The sequence below is a fragment of the Ambystoma mexicanum genome, chromosome 2p, assembly GCF_040938575.1.
Source record: "Ambystoma mexicanum isolate Mex_15411 chromosome 2p, UKY_AmexF1_1, whole genome shotgun sequence".
NCBI lineage: Eukaryota > Metazoa > Chordata > Amphibia > Caudata > Ambystomatidae > Ambystoma > Ambystoma mexicanum.
The window spans coordinates 1,224,805,881-1,224,824,574 of record NC_090923.1 but is presented as its reverse complement, the minus strand read 5'-3'; the positions used below and the strand labels follow the sequence as shown (position 1 = coordinate 1,224,824,574).

The window sequence follows — 18,694 nt, the reverse complement described above, 5'->3', positions numbered from 1 at the left end:
AAAGGAACAGCTGTCCGTGGACGGATAGGCCACAATAGCGGATAAGTAAGTTCTGCATGACAGAACATGGATGCCAGAAACGTTCAGATGAGACACAAAAGATAGAACGGTGTCGACCAAAGCTTGCCTGGGATTGAACCGTTTAGCTAAACACCAATGGAAAAACCAGGAGTCATTTGCTCCTGTACTATGCTCTCGTAGAGGGCTTCCTGACCGCTTGGATAAAGCGCACATTGTCCTCGGACAGATCGAACTGTGTTAACAATCTTTAACTCTGCCCCAGGCCCCCAAGCTGAACGATTGTGGGGAGGGGTGCCACATCTGGCGAATGCTCTGGGGAAGCAGGTCAGGAATCTGCAGCAATCTGATTGGGAGGTACCGACAGATGCTGCAGCTCCAAAAACCAGCATCTGACTGGCCACCAAGGAGCCTTGAACAGGAGAGTGCAGTTCGATGTACTCCTGGGCTTACAGAGCGACCAATTGATAAGAGGCAATGAAGAGAAAGTATAAGCTTACATGTAGCCCCACAGGATCTCGAGGGTGTCTCCAGGGAGGACACTCTAAACCTGTCCCTGGACACAAAAAGGCAGTTTCTTGTTTGAAGAAGTTGCAAAGAGGTTCACCTCTAGAGTGTCCCAATGATGGAAAATGTTGGGAGAGGACATTGCTGTTCATCTCCCACTTGTAACAGATGCCGACTGAGTGTATCTGCCGCCACCTTAAGGTGACCTAGGATGTGTACAGCCTGGAGCCAAACAATGTGCTGGATGGCCCCGTCAAAAATTGTATGTCAAGATCTACAAGGAGAGGAGACTTGATGCCGCCCTGCTGGTTGATGTAAAACAATGCCACCGAATTGTCAGTGCGAACACAAACTACCCTGTTGCTGTAGGGGAGGTATTCAAAATGGCCGCTGTGGTCCGCAGAGGTTGGGCCACCATTTTGACAACACCTGGTGTGAACTGCGTCACAGGAGCAAGCGAGGCAATAGTCTCCTCAGGGGAGTCCGGTGCCTTGTGTGCCATCTTAGCCTTGAAACAAGGAACCTCTGCAGAGCCGGTACTGGCAGATCTAGGGTGTTTACTCGATACGTTAGAGACTGTCCCAGAATTAGCCTCTAGTGGAGGCTCCTCGGCAGAGCCGGTACTGAAAGGCCTAGGGTGCATGACCACCTCCCATTGCCCCCATCAACAGAACTGGTATCACCATGGCCGTGCACGTAGGAAGGCTGAAGGATATACCTTACAGCAGAAAACAGGAGTAACAGGGGATACCAGGTCTATCTCAGCGCTATGATCTAACCTGGAAAAAAACAATATATTTACTTAAACACAAAAGATCTTAGCACAAACGTTTCTGTCTGTGAGCTCTGAACAAGTAAACACGTCTATACAGACATTATCTCACCACTACAAGACATGGAGTTTCATTGGGTCCAAATACAAAAACCTGTGATGTGAAACAATTCAATTCACTTCACTGCACATAAGGAAATGTGTAAAAAAAAAAAAAATGTATTAAGTTGTAGAAAAATGCATCAAAAATCTTTTGACAAACTCTTTCTAAAAATCAACAGTGCCAACATGAATGCACTTAAAAAGTTAGAAAAGACAGTTGACCATCTAATCAAACATCACTCTCTCATACTCTCCTAGAAAACAGTGTCCAGACATACCTCATTCGGGAATAGTTTCTTACCTGTAACTCCATTTCTCCAGCATTGGTATCTTTCATGGATTCACATGCTTAGAATATTCCCCGTCGTCAGGCTGGGAATCCCCGGTACATTATATAGACCCTTTCCCGTAGGAAAACTTTTGACGCTTATGCGTCCTATCCACCTCGTTTTGTATCATGCGTGCCCGCGCCGTCAGGGCGTCATGATATAAATACAGGCCCCGCCCCCGCGCTCCCTCAGATTTCGGCCCCCAAAGTAGTGGGGGAACCGGTTTGCATGTTCAGGGGAGGCAGGTGGGCGCATGTGAATCCATGAAAGATACCAATGCTGGAGAAATGGAGTTACAGGTAAGAATCTATTCCCTTCTCCAGCATTGGATCTTTTATGGATTCACATGCTTAGAATAGATTACACAGCAGTACCACACCCAAAGAGGAGGCGTGCATGCAAACCCATATACTTTGTTCGCAAAGCCCGTTCCCTATGATCATGTATACATCCGTAATCGTTAACACAGGAAAACGAACCACATACAGTCATAAATTCCATAGGATGCAACCCCTCAGCCGGGGCTTACCTTACTGGAATAGGTGTCGAAGCACCGCCTGTCCCATCTGGGTATCTTCGGCATGTTGCTGCGACAGGCAGTAATGGCGGGTAAAGGTGTGTGTAGCCGCCCAGGTAGCCGCCATGCAAATGTCCCCCAGAGGGACTCCGGCCCACAGTGCCGTCGACGATGCCGCTGCTCTAGTTGAGTGAGCTCTTGGCCGTCGTAGAAGAGGCTTCCCTGCCCTAGAATGGCAGTACGAAATGGTAGATGACACCCATCTTGACAGTCCTTGCTTCGAAATGGCTTTTCCTTTAGCACCCAAACCATAGGCCACGAACAGCTGTCTCGTTTCTCTGAACGGTTGCGTACGATGGAGATAAAACTTAAGAGCCCTTTTTACATCCAATGTGTGTAGCATGCGCTCCGCTCCCGAGCATGGCTCCGGAAAAAACGTAGGCAACACAATAGAGGAGTGTTTATGGAACACCGAAGGAGCTTTTGGTATAAACTGCGGGTTAGTGGCTAGGACTACCTTGTTCTTGAAAAATCTTAAGTATGGTGGGTCTACCATTAGAGCCTGAACTTCTGAAATACGTCGTGCTGAAGTGATGGCCCCCAGGAAGGCCAATTTCCACGACAGAAACTTTAGAGACGATGATGACATTGGCTCAAAAGGAGGCTCAAAAGGAAAAATGCATCAAAAATCTTTTGACAAACTCTTTCTAAAAATCAACAGTGCCAACATGAATGCACTTAAAAAGTTAGAAAAGACAGTTGACCATCTAATCAAACATCACTCTCTCATACTCTCCTAGAAAACAGTGTCCAGACATACCTCATTCGGGAATAGTTTCTTACCTGTAACTCCATTTCTCCAGCATTGGTATCTTTCATGGATTCACATGCTTAGAATATTCCCCGTCGTCAGGCTGGGAATCCCCGGTACATTATATAGACCCTTTCCCGTAGGAAAACTTTTGACGCTTATGCGTCCTATCCACCTCGTTTTGTATCATGCGTGCCCGCGCCGTCAGGGCGTCATGATATAAATACAGGCCCCGCCCCCGCGCTCCCTCAGATTTCGGCCCCCAAAGTAGTGGGGGAACCGGTTTGCATGTTCAGGGGAGGCAGGTGGGCGCATGTGAATCCATGAAAGATACCAATGCTGGAGAAATGGAGTTACAGGTAAGAATCTATTCCCTTCTCCAGCATTGGATCTTTTATGGATTCACATGCTTAGAATAGATTACACAGCAGTACCACACCCAAAGAGGAGGCGTGCATGCAAACCCATATACTTTGTTCGCAAAGCCCGTTCCCTATGATCATGTATACATCCGTAATCGTTAACACAGGAAAACGAACCACATACAGTCATAAATTCCATAGGATGCAACCCCTCAGCCGGGGCTTACCTTACTGGAATAGGTGTCGAAGCACCGCCTGTCCCATCTGGGTATCTTCGGCATGTTGCTGCGACAGGCAGTAATGGCGGGTAAAGGTGTGTGTAGCCGCCCAGGTAGCCGCCATGCAAATGTCCCCCAGAGGGACTCCGGCCCACAGTGCCGTCGACGATGCCGCTGCTCTAGTTGAGTGAGCTCTTGGCCGTCGTAGAAGAGGCTTCCCTGCCCTAGAATGGCAGTACGAAATGGTAGATGACACCCATCTTGACAGTCCTTGCTTCGAAATGGCTTTTCCTTTAGCACCCAAACCATAGGCCACGAACAGCTGTCTCGTTTCTCTGAACGGTTGCGTACGATGGAGATAAAACTTAAGAGCCCTTTTTACATCCAATGTGTGTAGCATGCGCTCCGCTCCCGAGCATGGCTCCGGAAAAAACGTAGGCAACACAATAGAGGAGTGTTTATGGAACACCGAAGGAGCTTTTGGTATAAACTGCGGGTTAGTGGCTAGGACTACCTTGTTCTTGAAAAATCTTAAGTATGGTGGGTCTACCATTAGAGCCTGAACTTCTGAAATACGTCGTGCTGAAGTGATGGCCCCCAGGAAGGCCAATTTCCACGACAGAAACTTTAGAGACGATGATGACATTGGCTCAAAAGGAGGCTTCATAAGAGATGTTAAGACCAGATTGAGGCTCCACTCCGGCGGAAATTTCTTCTCTGGAGGGAAACTCCGAAAGAGGCCTTTAAGGAAGTGCTTAATCAGGCGGTCGCTGAACAAAGGTGCCGAGTGCCGTCGACGAGTAAACCTGGAAATGGCTGGTAGGTGTACTTTTATTGAAGATACCGACAGGCCCTTTTGAGCTAAGAGCAGCAAGTATGGAAGGAGCTGTTCTGGCTTAATCGATTGCGGGGCCAAGCCTGGTTGATCCTCACACCATTGACAGAAACTTTTCCATTTGTACGCGTATGAGGCGTTTGTGGAAGGTGCTCTTGCCGCTTGTAGGATACGCCGACAGTCCTCCGGAATCGTTAGCCGACCAAATTCGGCGAAGTCAGGAGCCAGGCCGTCAACTGGAGGCTGTCCGGGTCGTGATGCCAAACAACACCGTCCTGTCGAGACAGAAGGTCGGGGGTCTTCTTGAATCTCATCGGTTCCGCCGCCGCTAAGTGTAGCAGGTCTGAAAACCACACCTGTCTGGCCCAGTATGGGGCCACCAGAATTACACGACATGGGTACCTGAGGATCCATTGCAATGTCCTCCGGACCAGGGGAAATGGATGGAATGCGTACATGAATTTGTTCGTCCATGGGAAGGAGAACGCATCCCCCAGAGAGCCCTTCTGAGGCCATCTGCTTGCGTACTGATGGCATTTTTTGTTGTTCTTCGTTGCAAACAGGTCTATGGACGGGTGTCCCCATTTCTTGAATACTTGTTGTAGTTGTTGGTCGTTCAGTACCCACTCGTGAACTTCGTTCATTTCTCTGCTGAGGGCATCGGCTTCCACGTTTCTCACGCCTGGTAGGTGGAACTCTAAGATTTGCATGCTGTGTTGTAGGGCCCAATGCCAGATTTTCTGTGCCTCCGTCGATAGGGACCTGGAACGTGTCCCTACTTGTTTTCTCAAGTAGAACATCGTAGTGGTGTTGTCCGTCATGACACGCACCACCGAGTCCCTCAGTTGCGGAAGAAAAGATTTTAGAGCCCATCGCACTGCTCTCAGTTCTAGCAGGTTGATATGCAGGGAGGACTCCTGCAAGGACCACTGGCCTTGTACCTGTAACATATCCAGATGAGCTCCCCATCCGCTCAGCGATGCATCCGTCACCACTGTCTTTTGGAACTCTGGTTCCAGTAGAGGCATCCCTTTCGTTAGATGAGTAGACACTCTCCACCAGCCGAGTGCTTGAACTAGTTGTTCGTCGACGACCAGTCTGTCGGACCAGCGACCTCGGCTCTGCGCCCAACGGTCCGCTAGAAATTCCTGGCAAGGTCTCATAAACAGACGGCAGTTGTTTATTAGCGGAATGCAGGACGACATGGTCCCTAGCAGGGACATGTACTTGCGCACCGAGACCTTGGTACCGCCTCTCCATTCCGACGCCTTGTTTTGAAGTTTCTGAATTCTTTCGCTGGATGGTCTCACCAGGCTTGTGTGTGTATGAAACTCCGCTCCTAGGAAGACCAAGGTCCTCGAAGGCTCTACGGAGGACTTGTTGAAGTTTATTGCGAAGCCCAGTTCCTGTAAGAGGGACATTGTGGCTCGTAGACTGTCTCGTGTTTGTTCCTTGGATGAACCTCTGACCAGCCAGTCGTCTAGATATGGATAGACATGATGACCGTCCTTCCTTAAATGGGCCGCTATAGGGGCCAAGCACTTGGTGAACGTCCTGGGGGAGGACTTGAGCCCGAACGGGAGGACCTTGAACTGAAAATGCTTTCTCCCGACGACGAATCTTAAATATCTCCTGTGTCGTGGGCGTATTGGAATGTGAAAATAAGCATCTTGAAGGTCTAGTGATGATAGATAATCCATGGGTTGCACCGACCTGATAACCTCTTGGAGCTTTAGCATTTTGAATTTTAGGCTCTTTAGCCACTTGTTGAGTACCCTCAGGTCGAGAGTGGGCCTCCATTTGCCGTTTGGCTTTTTTACAACAAAGAACCTGGAATAAACTCCTTGTCCTTCATGTGCTACAGGAACTCTCCCTACCGCCCCTTTTTGCAACATAAGCGCCGCCTCTTGTCGTAGGATTCGGAGGTGGGGCTGTGTCGAGAATAAAGGAGGAAGACGCGGAGGCTTGTCTTTGAATTGCAGCGCATGACCCATGCGAATCGTGTCTAGGACCCATCGATCTGTGGTGATGCATTTCCATCGGTCGAAGTGATGAGAGACTCGACCCCCCAGGACGTTCCAAAGGCCGTCATTGGTTGCTGGTTTGCTTGGTCTTCGTTGACGACGGACCTGAGCCTCGCCATCTGGAGGCTTGATAATCCCTGCTTCTACGTGCCGACTGGGACGCTCGTCTGAACCCTTGTGAAGAGTAAGAGGGCCTGTTGAATCCACGGTCCCTCGAGGCTCCAAAGCGGGAGTTTCCAGAAGCACCCCTGAAGGGGCGAAAAGAACAAAAATTTTTACCCGTTTGAAGGGCGCCGAGGGACCTAGCAGTATCCGTGTCTTCTTTCATCCCTTTCAGCGCTTCATCAACCTTTTCGCCAAACAGGTGTTCCCCTTCGCATGGCATGTCAAGGACTTTGTACTGTACTTCAGGACGGAAAGTAGTACATTTGAGCCACGCTTGCCGACGAAGCACTACTCCATGGTTGATTTGTTTGAACCCAGATTCTGCTAGGTCAACTGCGATATTGATAGCGTGGTTCGAGGCCTCTTCGCCATCCCGCACCAGTAACATAGCTGCTTTCCGGTGTTCGTCTGGCAGGTGTTCTAGGATAGGGGCTAGTTTGTGCCACATTTCCCTATCATATCGTGACACGATCGCTAAGGAATTGGCTGCTCTTACTGTCGTCGCTCCGACCGAGAGCACCTTCTTTCCAAAGGCGTCCTGTCTCCTAGCCTCGCTCTCAGGTGGCGTTGAACATTTTTGCTGGACCCTGGCCTTCCTAGCCGCTGCCGCCGACACCACCGAGTCAGACAGAGGCTGTGATGTTAGACATTTTGGAGTGGATTCCGGAGCTTTAAACTTTTTCTCGATCCGTCCCTTTATGGCGGGCTCCGAGAACGGATGGCGCATCGTCTTGAGACCTTCTTGCCACACGTGGTCCAGGATTGGGATGGCAAATATCGATTTTCTCCTTTGACCCATATGGTCAAAAAGGAAACAGTCTTTCTTCTGCTCCTCCGGAATCAAGCCGAATTCGGAACAAGCTTTCCCCATCATTGCATGCAAGGCTCCCACGTCATCCGGGGGAGATGGCTGTGACTGGCTCCTCGTAGACTCTACCTCTACATCCGAATTCCATGTTGGGTCCCTCGAAGGTGACAGGGAGATGTCTGACCCTGAGTCACCCAGTACAGAATCGGACTCCGACAACTCACCCTCCTCCTGTGCTCGAGGACGATCTTTTACTGCCTGGGGAGCCGATGGGTGTTTCGTCGTCGATCGAGCCGTACAAGTTTGCTCGTCGACGGAAGGTACGGACAAAAGTGACGATGACGTCCCGGGCTGAGGGAACTGCGTATCCAGCCGCTGCAGGAGCTTCTGAAGAGTATTAAGCACATCCAGAGACAAAACCGTCTGGGGGGTCAATAACGTGGACGATATCTGTACCATACCCCCGTTCGCACTCGTCGCCGTCGTCGTCGAAGGCCGTAAGCCTAAATCCGATGGCTGCAGAACCAGATCACCTTCTCCTTCCGCCGAGCGGGCCGTGTCTGGCTGCAGTAAGACCTCCGGGGGGAATCGGGTCATAGACCTCGGGCAGCCAAGCCATGGACTGAGTCTCCGTCAACGGGGGGATCCCCACCGCTGCTGCTTGAACGGTAATAGGCATCGTCAATGACACCGCGGTCGACGAGCAAGTCGTCGTCGTCGAGCCCTTAGACTTCGTCGTCGATTTGGACGCCGACTTCCCGGCTGAGGCTTCCCGACTCATGGAAGACCTGGGACGGTCCCCTGAGGAGGATTTTGACAGCGCTAGCCTCTCCGTCTTAGATGATGAGGAGGAGGAGGACTTTTTATGTGATGAGGAAGATCCATCCTGTTTCCTCTTATGCTTGTCCTCAGAGCGCATTTCAGCTGGCCGTACCTTCTTCGATGGAGGTTCCGACTTACTCCTGGAGGCCGTGGAGCCAACTTCCGAAGCCGGGTAGGCCCCTGCTCCGTCATTAAGCCAGTCGACCAGCCTTCTTTTTCGGTCCTTAAGGGTTTTTTGGGAGAAACCCTGACAAATTTCACATGTATCCGCCGAGTGGTGCGGGTGGAGACAGTAGATACAGTCCATGTGGCCATCTCCTTCATAAACCTTTTTGAGGCCACAGGTTGCACACGGGCGAAATAACGCTTTTCCAGACATAATTCTCCAGAATTTGAACTTCGCCGAAGCGAAACAGACAAAACAACCTAGTTTTCACTAGTAGTAAAACACGAGGATCCCACTACTTTGAAAGACGGTTGAAATCTGAGGGAGCGCGGGGGCGGGGCCTGTATTTATATCATGACGCCCTGACGGCGCGGGCACGCATGATACAAAACGAGGTGGATAGGACGCATAAGCTTCGAAAAAGTTTTCCTACGGGAAAGGGTCTATATAATGTACCGGGGATTCCCAGCCTGACGACGGGGAATATTCTAAGCATGTGAATCCATGAAAGATCCAATGCTGGAGAAACACGCAACCAATCTAACAACATAATATCATACTCGTCTCATCCAATAATTGCATCAAAATCTAGAACATGAGACAACACTTTAAAATACAATCCATTGTCCTAATTGATAAGGAACAGTAGATCTTCACAGGAAAGAGGCAAACAAGTTATTGAGTACAGTCAGATCAACGCAATTCACCGTGATGTATAATACAACCTACAACATCAAATTCCCAAACCCGACATGTTTCTTTCTGTGCTACTGTTATTTAGCAGAAATTCTTCAGGGATAAGTAGGTCCGGTGTTTTCAAGGGAATATATATGAAGGTACAAACGTGTGGACAACATCAGGAGCTCACCTATAAAAGGAGAAACAGAAACGCGCTCAATCGGACTATGTACAAAATTCTCCCGATTGGCATAAACTACCACCGCTGAATCAATAAGCGGAGTGCAACGAAGACCCTACTACATCCTCATCCAACAGGACAGTCGCATGTACCGAGCAAGTATAGTGACCAGGAGACCAACATAAATTGGTTCAATCCATTACAACACCACCACCAAGACAGTGTCAAACACCAGGACATCCATAATACCAAACTTCCACCCATGCTACTATGGTACAACAGGGCGGGAGAACAATAAACATTACTCCATTGTTATCACCCGAGTACATGCTTGGGATCCACTCTATGCAGTCATTGGGCCTGCCACTGTATCACCTACTTAATATCCCATGTGGTGAACAGGAGTGACCAAGGGCCATATTGTATATATGGTACCATGCAAAGCAGAGTGACCACCCGAGACTGCATAGCACCAGAATGGCAAGGCCAGAAACACCAAAGCCCTGATGGTTAATCAGCGGTTAACGACAGTGCCCAATTAATAAAACGACTGAACTTTAACTCATAGCCCTCTGATCTGTATAGTTCTGGTCAGCACGTTACTTCTAAACGTGGAGTAGCGGCATTAGACCGGTTATCCTGCTCAATAGATGGTCAAATGCCGACACCTCGACAGTCAACAGCCCACTTTAACGGGCTGTAGAAAAACAAGAGGCAGGGTATCTGTCGGCTGTGTGGAAGGGCCGCTGCCTCACGGATCAAGATGTTACTAACCTTATAATCTGCGTGTGCTGAATGTATCGCGGCAAAATGTTGCAACTCACTGTTGCTCGTCCTTATTTACAATGGCAGTAAGTAAGGATCATTCCAATAGTATGGGACGTTCAATTTACGAACACTGGCATTCTTCCACATCTCTTAAGACGCGTTACATCGCCACGCCACAACTGACACTCTGACCCGGTGCGTATCTAAGCTGTGCACGCTATCTGAGAACACGACGAATGATCCAAAATCGTACAAGTGCCAAGTGCACTTACCGCAATGATTACGGATGTTGCTCCGCACCACCAGCAGTCCTTCAGGAGCTGACCCAGAGGAGCCTGTTCACGAAATATATTCCTAACGAGATCCACGCGTACAGACACGTGATAATCATGTTGCGTAAGATTCCATATTCGTACCGCGGTGCTCGCAGCATCCTGACGTGTTGAGGATATTCCATGGGCCCCGGGTGTAACTAGGCGTTGAACAATACTGACACGTGGGAACATACTGTCAATCAGTCACCGCTCCGAATGGTGACCATCTGATTAAAGTGAAGACACAGTGCCCTCACATTTACGTGAGTACAATTATTACAACCAGCATTACCCCCGTGCCAATGTGGGCGCGGTATTCGTAGATCAACAAATCTGCACACTGTGTACACGTGTCCACGCCTCAAGATGGGCATCCTAGGAACATACCTAGACAATCTAACAACCACCCTCAATTGATCCACTACTGATCCGCCCGGGCCTGGACATTATATGTTCCAGTCCATTTGTTCATTCAAACCCAGCAGGTGACTCATTTCATTTCTTCCCTTGACAAGATTTGTCTGCTGAGATGTTATTCTTTGTCGGAATCTTTAACGCAGTCTACCTCAGATCATTACAACTGTGGTCATGCATGATGAAATGTCCCAGTCTAGGGGCCGTTAAATTTCTAGTTCTACTACAGCTCCTATGTTCATTTATGCAGGCCTTGATTTTACGTTCAGTTTTCCCGATATACAGTTTCGGGCACGGACACCACATAGCGTAGAACGTTATCTGTTCCCAGGGTCTGGCTAACCCAATGTCTACCTCTGTGGTTCTGGTAGTAAACTGACAACAAACACATGACCAACAAGGTGCATGACCTCTCAGCTTGGGTAACCCCCATTGCTCATTAATGGTCAGCTGGGCATCGCATTTATTACTCACATCATTCCTACTCACCAGTTCTTTAATATTGTGTCCACGTTTAAAGGCACACCGGAGGAAGTCAACAGATATTTTGGTCATCGCTAGAATATTCCAATGTTTTTTTCACAATCCTGACGACCTGATTAGATAGGTGGTTAAAGGTGCTAACAAAAACGAATGTGTCCGCCTTCACAGGAATGGGTTTGGGTGTATATTCTAGTAAAGCTTCCCGGTGGTTGTTAGATGCTCCCTTCAGTGATCTTTTCACAGTTTTTTTCGGATCGCCGCACTGGGTGAGATTATGACCCAGTGAGGCTGCCTCCGACAAGAAAACTTCCCTATTGCTACTTTTACGTTTGAGCCTCAAAAATTGGCCAAACGGTATATGGTCTCTCATGGCCTTAGGGTGGAAACTGTCAAACCTGAGAAGAGAATTACGATTTGTAGCCTTGTGAAAGGGTTTCAGTTCTAGTTTTTTGGTAGAGGAGTTAGCAGTGATGGTAAGATCTAAAAAAATCTATCTGCTCTTTATGGTAATTCAATGTGAATTTCAAAAAGGGATTGATTCCATTCAACCATTGAAAAAAGGTCAATAAAGTGGTTTCATCTCCGTGCCACACCAGTAGGCCGTCATCGATGTATCTCTACCAAACTGTGATATGTTGTTTAAAGAGGTTGTTATCACTGTAGATGCTCATGTGTTCAAAGAAGTCGACATACAAGTTCACCAAAGTGGGGGCAACAGCCGACCCCATCGTGGTCCCATGGACCTGTTGGTAAAACTGTCCATTGAACTGGAAGTAATTTTCAGTGAGGGACAGCATGGTGCACTACAAGATGAATTAATTGGTTGTCATGCCAGAGACGCGTTTAGCCAATAGTAATTCCTCAATGACATCCAGAGTGGCAGTTTGTGGGATCTTGGTGTAAAGGGAGACGATATCCATGGTTACCAAAATATCTTCACATGGATCAAAATGATTCTACTCAATCAAATTGATGACTGCCATAGAGTCTTGGATGTACGAGGACATCTTGCTCACAAAACCTTTCAAGAAGGAGTCGACAAATTTGGCTAGTGGTTCCAACAAAGAGTTAGTACCCGACACTATCGGTCTTCCCGGAGGGTTTATTAGTGTCTTGTGAACTTTCGGTAATATATAGATAGTCTGCTTCCTTGCGAGTTATCCACCGTCTGCCCTTGGCCTTCTCAACTTTATTCGATATCAATGCTTTCAACGGTGCCGCGGGATCTTGTCCCACAGGTTTTAAAACGTGGTGTCTGAGAGTTGTCTCGAGCATTCGTTAATATAATCGGAGCAGTTCAGAAGAACAATCGCCCGCCTTTGTCCGCACTACAAATCACTATAGATTTATTATTTTTAAGTGATTCAAAAGCCTTTTTCTGTGCAGCAGAATAATTCTGAAAAGTGTTGGACACATGAGTCCGTTCGAGTTGTTCCAAGTCGGACAACGCCCTTCTTTCAAATACAACAGAGCAGGGCTATGGCTGGTGACGGGAGGGTAAAAAGTAGATGGATTATAAAGGGCGCGGTTGGTTTCATCAGTCTCGAAAGGGTTATCTGCGAAATACTGTTTCAGATGAATTTTTCTGAACAATCCTATCTCTAACCTGGAGTTAAACCGGTCATAAGAGACAGTTGGAACAAATCCAAACCCCTTCAAGGACTGTCAGAAGGCCTGTACGTAGATCAATTGATCAGTAGGTTCTGCTGCTCCTAGTCACTCGGGGTTCGTAGTCCCAATTCTGCAGGTCCTGATCTAAAAAAATCAACAGAATGGCCTCTACCTTGTTGAAACGGACGCAAGTTCTGTGACCTCTGTCTGTTAGAGTTGCCACGACCACGGCCTCTTCTCTGTTGTCTTCCATTAGGATCATTGGCCAGCGAGTCATCGTCACAACTGTGTAAGCTATATGATGTATTCGTGAATTTTTTTCTGTTGTTATGTGCCCCATCATAGTGTTGGCTGGGTACATAACCTTCCAGGGTGTACCGGAAGGCTTTCTCATGAGAGAAATCTGTGATATCAGTCTTAAAACGTCTAATCCTATCGCGTACAGTGGACTCTTTGAAGTCATTCATTTCTCTAATAATTTCATTCAACCTTTTCGTATAGACCTCCAAAAGGAACAAGTTTCTTAATTGCCTCTTCCAACTTGGTTCATTCTTCAAGTTGTTTCACTGACATTTCCTTTGCGGTATCGATTATAAGGATGAGCCAATCCCTTCCGCATTTATTTGCAATGTAGCTCCATCTGATAATGAGGTCTTTATTAACAAAGAATAGTCTGGGTTCATTCCGAACCCCTAATTCTTGGGGTAATACCCCATTGTGTAAATACTCCAACATTATCATACCATGGAGCTCTGTACGGATTGACCTCTTTCTGAGTTGGAATAGCTCATCCCAATTACTAATTTTGGTCAACGGAGAGCTATCTCCATCATTAGAGAAAAGTGAAGACTTAGCAAGCAAATCTGCCACATATTTCTCATAGTAGCTGCGGGTTTTGTCAGCTGCCACGATTTCCACGGTAATATCACAGCTACTGGTACACTACAAAGATAAGGCACAATCCCAACCAAAACCAAAGGATGTCGACAGTGTGTGGCACCGTGTCAAAGGTGCGTGGTGTCCCTATTTGAATAAGGTGGAAAATCCCACGGATGGGAACCGTGCAAAAAAACGGCAAAAAACAGGAGTAACAGGGTATACCAACTCTATCTCAGCGCTATGATCTAACCTGGAAAGAACCAATATATTTAAACACAAAAGATCATACGACAAATGTTTCTGTCGGTGAGCTCTGAACAAGTACACACGTCTATACAGACATTATCTCACCACTACAAGACATGGAGTTTCATTGGGTCCAAATACAAAAACATGTGATGTGAAACAATTCAATTCACTGCACATAAGGAAATGTGTAAACAAGTTTCTTATTAAGTTGTAGAAAAACACAACATTTTCTTTACAAACTCTTTCTAAAAATCCTCAACAGTGCCAACATGAATGCATTTCTAAAAAAGTTAGAAAAGACAGCTGACCTATCTAATCAAACATCACACTCTCATACTCTCCTAGAAAACAGTCTCCAGACATACCTCTTTCACACTCAAACAATCAAACAACATAATATCACATTTGTCTCATCCATTAATTGCATCAAAATCTAGAACATGAGACAACACTGTAAAATACAATCCATTGTCCTAATTGACAGCCAAGACCCTCGATGAGGGCCCTCAATTCTGTGGTGTCCAATTTAGCCCCAAAAAGGGGAACCTCAGGCTTAACCACGGTCCGTATAGCCGCCTCGAGCAAAGACTCGGTACAGTTAGCTCCAGATGCAGAAGCCTGTGGTATCCAGAGCCACAGCAGGACTGGGCTCAATCTTAGCCCCAAACGGGAACCTCGGAAGATGATCCGGTTTTGGCAGACCCGCTGCGGGGCCCTCGGAGGAGTCTCCGGTGTGTCTCTCTGAGCTGAGACCAAAAGCAGTACTCAAATCCGAAAGTGTTTGGTTCCCACAGAGAACCGCAGATATTTCCCATGGGGGGGGTCCAAACCAGAATGTGCATGTACGCATCCTGGAGGCCCACCCCACTGAGCCAATCGCCCTTCCGAAGAGAGGACCATTTGGCAGGGCATGATCATCTTGAATTTCTCATGGGGAAGAGATAGATTGAACTGGGAAAGAGAGGATAGTGCCTGGCCAGCCTGGTTGGGTTTGGGCACTGTGAAACAGACAGGAGTAACAGCCGCCCTCCCCCCTTGCTCCCCGAGGGGAAAAGGTTCCACCGCTCTGAGGTCTAGAAGTTCCCGTACCTCAGCTCTGGGGAAGGGCGTCCTGATCTGTTGGAAAGGTTGTTTGAAGGATGGGGTAGGGGGGAAAAGGCAAGCGAAAGCCCACCTGAGCGATGGACAAAACCCACCGGTCTTCGGTGATGGTCTGCCAAGCCTCCAGATGAGACGAGATTCATCCTCCCACGGGAGTCTCGTGCAACCGACAAAAATATAATTTGGATAATTTGTCAGCAGGGAGACTACCTGGGTCTGTAGAGGAGGCAAATGGCCGAGAGAACAACCAACCACTTTGCCACTGCATCTTTCGGCGGGGCCACCAACCGGAGCTTCAGACCGGCGCGCATGCTGACCCTGCAACCACCTGAATTTAGAGAGGGACAGAGTCTGGGACCCTCCGATTAACAGGTTTTTTTTGTCCACATAGCATGGAAAGGGTGCTCATCCCCAAAAGAAAAGCTCCCAGCACCAGACGTCGTGAACGTTGGTGTAAGGGAGGTATCCAAAGTGGCAGCCGTGGACCAAGAATGTTGGGCTGCCATTCTGTCAACACCTGAGGAGAACCGAGTCACTAGAGAAAGTGAGGCAACTGTCTCCTCAGGGGAATCAGGGGACTTAAGTAATACTTTAGCCTTGAAATAAGGATCCTTGGCCGAGCCGGTGCAGGCAGATCTAGGATGTTTACTGGACATTTTAGGAACTGTCCCAGAATTAGCCTCCAATGGCCGAACCTCGGCCGAGCCGGTACTGGAATGCCTGTGGTGCGCGACCGCCTTCTTTGCCCCCTCGACCGCCTTCTTTGCCCCCTTGACAGAACCGTAAGACCACGACCCTGAGCGTGGGACAGTTGAGGAACGTACGCTACTGAAAGGACCCTCGGAGGATAATTAATAATTTAGCATTTATATAGCGATCCCTCGACTCGGTCGGTACTGGATTTAGCCCCAAGAAGAGGAACCTCAGGTTTTAACCCAGGATGAATACCTCCCTCAAGAGGGGCCTCAAGCCTTGGCTCGGTGTGAAAAGCTCCAGAAATGGAGACATCATGCTGAAACTCGGTATCCAGAGCCACAGACGAACTGGGCTGAACCTTAGCACCCAAATGGTGAACCTCGGAACGACGTCCGGTTTTGGCAGGTCCTGTGGAGGAACCCTCAAGAGAACACTCTGGTGCGTGTATTAGGCCCTTAGGGCACCTCAGGGGAATCCCTGATAACAGAGCTACACAAGCCCCTCCTGGTCATGGAATGCTCTCACCGAGCGGGCTGCTCATCGTTGTCCTAATCTGCTTGAAGCTCATCCAACGAGGCAGGAACAGAAGACTGGTCCCCCATGCCTACACCTTCAGGTTTTAAAGTATTGTCCCAGTCCACCAGTGTCTTTTCTTTAAGAGACAACGGGGCAGAGGAGGAAGAGATGGAGGAGGTCCAGAAGGAAGCGGCGAAGGGAGTGGCACCACCGGAACCTGAATCAGAACAGCCGGTGCCGGGGGTGGAACAGGAGGCTCAGTGTACATTTCCCTTAACAGATGCTTGAAATACGTCCTCATAGGGACAGAATGCATGAGCATCTGCTACTTCCCAAAAACTCATCCTCAACCAAGGGCTTAGGAAGAGGCCGCTCGTAAGGGGCAACCCCACGAACACAGAAAGGATTGTTGCTAGGATGGTCCACCACCGGCCGGGTACACATAGATCAGTGGAGCCGAAGCAAGTGGGAGCGAGACTATCAGACAGCGGAGCCTGTTCACGCCAGTCGAAAGGGCGGACAGGTTTTTGTTGTCCACATGGCGTAGAAAAGGCTGCTGAGCCCAAAAGGAATACTTCTAGCACCAGATGTTGTGAAAGTAGGTGTAAGGGAGGTATCCAAAATGGCCGCCATGGACCAATGAGGTTGGGCTGCCATTTTGTCGACACCTGAAGAGAACTGAATCACATGTGGAGATGAGGCAATTTTCTCCTCAGGCGAGTCAGGGGACTTAAGTAACACTTTAGCCTTCCAAGGATCCTCGGCAGAGCCTGTACTGGGTGGACTTCGATGTTTACTGGACATCTTAGAACCAGCCCCAAACTTATCCTCTGATGGAGGAACCTCGGCAGAGCAAGTGGTAGAGGAATAATGGTCCGGGACCGTCCTCTTTGCCCCCTCGACAGAACCGATACTACCACGAACCTGAGCGTGGGACGGTTGAGGAATATATTGCACCGACAAGAGCTTCAAAGAGGGTCTCTCGGATCTGTCGGTGCAGATCTTCGCCTCAACAAGAGGAACCTCTGGTTTTAACCCGGTACGTAAAGCTCCCTCAAGAGGGGCCTCGAGCCGTGACTCGGTACAGAAAGCTCCATAAGAGGAGACCTCAGGGCGAACCCCGGTATCCAGAGCCACAGACAAGCTGGGCTTAACCTTAGCAACCAAATGGTGAAACTCGGAACGATGTCCGGTACTGGCATGTCGGCCGCGGGAACCCTCGGAGAACACTCGGTACGCCTATTTAGGCCCTTGGGGCACCTCAAGGGAACCCCTGGTGACAGAGCTACACGAGCCCCTCCCGGACCTAGAAGACCCCGAGAAGGAGTTCCCTGACCGGGGCACCCTGAAAAGTTAATTTACCAGGCGTTTCATATGAAAAGCTGGCAATGAGATGGAGGAATGCGTTGAAACACTTCCTCCCACCGAAGATGATGACGGAGTGCCCGGACGAAGAGGGAGTCGGCGTAGAAGCACGAACCCAGCGATGCTCCGGGCCTCGACACTCCACAAAGAGTAGGATTCGCCTTCGCGAAACAACGTTCACATGAAGAACAGGACACGAATCCCAGATGCTCTGGCATAGATGGAGGACTAGATGACATAGGAGCCGGAAGGAAGGACAAAGGAAATCAAAATAAAAATTCCCAGTGATGCCAGTGCGTCCAGCCCCGACTGTGCAGAGAAAAGAACTGAAGGGCGATGCGCGGGCAGAGTTCAGAAGGGCGGGATTACGGCCAGGTGCGGTACCCCACGTAAAAATAAAAGAACAATTTTATTTTTGATGCTTTTGGACAAAAGTGCTCCGGTCCCGTCCCGAAGGATGGAATGTCCCACAAATATGGAGGAAAGGGGATGGGACGTAGGAGTAATGGGATTAAGCACTGGAGTTTCGGGCACCTTCCTCACCTCCTGCCCTGCCAGACACACTGGAGCCAGAGGCGGGCTTCACAAGTGAATCCTTTTAAAGGGACCAAACCTGGTTTGGCGCGCAGAGTAAATCTCAAGAAGGACCTTTCCAACAAGAAAGGGTGAAAAAAGAAGACTCGGGCCATTTTGACAAAATGGGCACCCATGAGTGCTTTACTGCAGCTACAATTGCAGCACGCTGTAGAAACACACAATGGTAGGAAAAAGTAAACCACTGCCACCAGCCATGAATTGTAGAAAGGGTAACATAAAAATGTTACATGAGAAACACAAAGGGGATACAAAGTAACCCCTCCAGCACCCTATTGTAAGATAGTGTGGGCTGGGTCTAGAAAGTTACAAAATGTAAGTAAAGTCAATTTCACTTCACTGCTCTTGGAAACAGTATTTAAACCTTTGGGAAATGTAAGAGACTTCCC

The 18,694-nt window shown here is 48.6% G+C and overlaps 1 protein-coding gene across 1 annotated transcript in view; it reads right to left on the bottom strand.

Annotated features, from left to right (window-relative positions):
• The window catches only part of LOC138567367 (transforming protein RhoA-like), a 231,592-nt gene that overhangs the window by 104,274 nt on the left and 108,624 nt on the right, over positions 1-18,694 (bottom strand). The window lies entirely within an intron of this gene.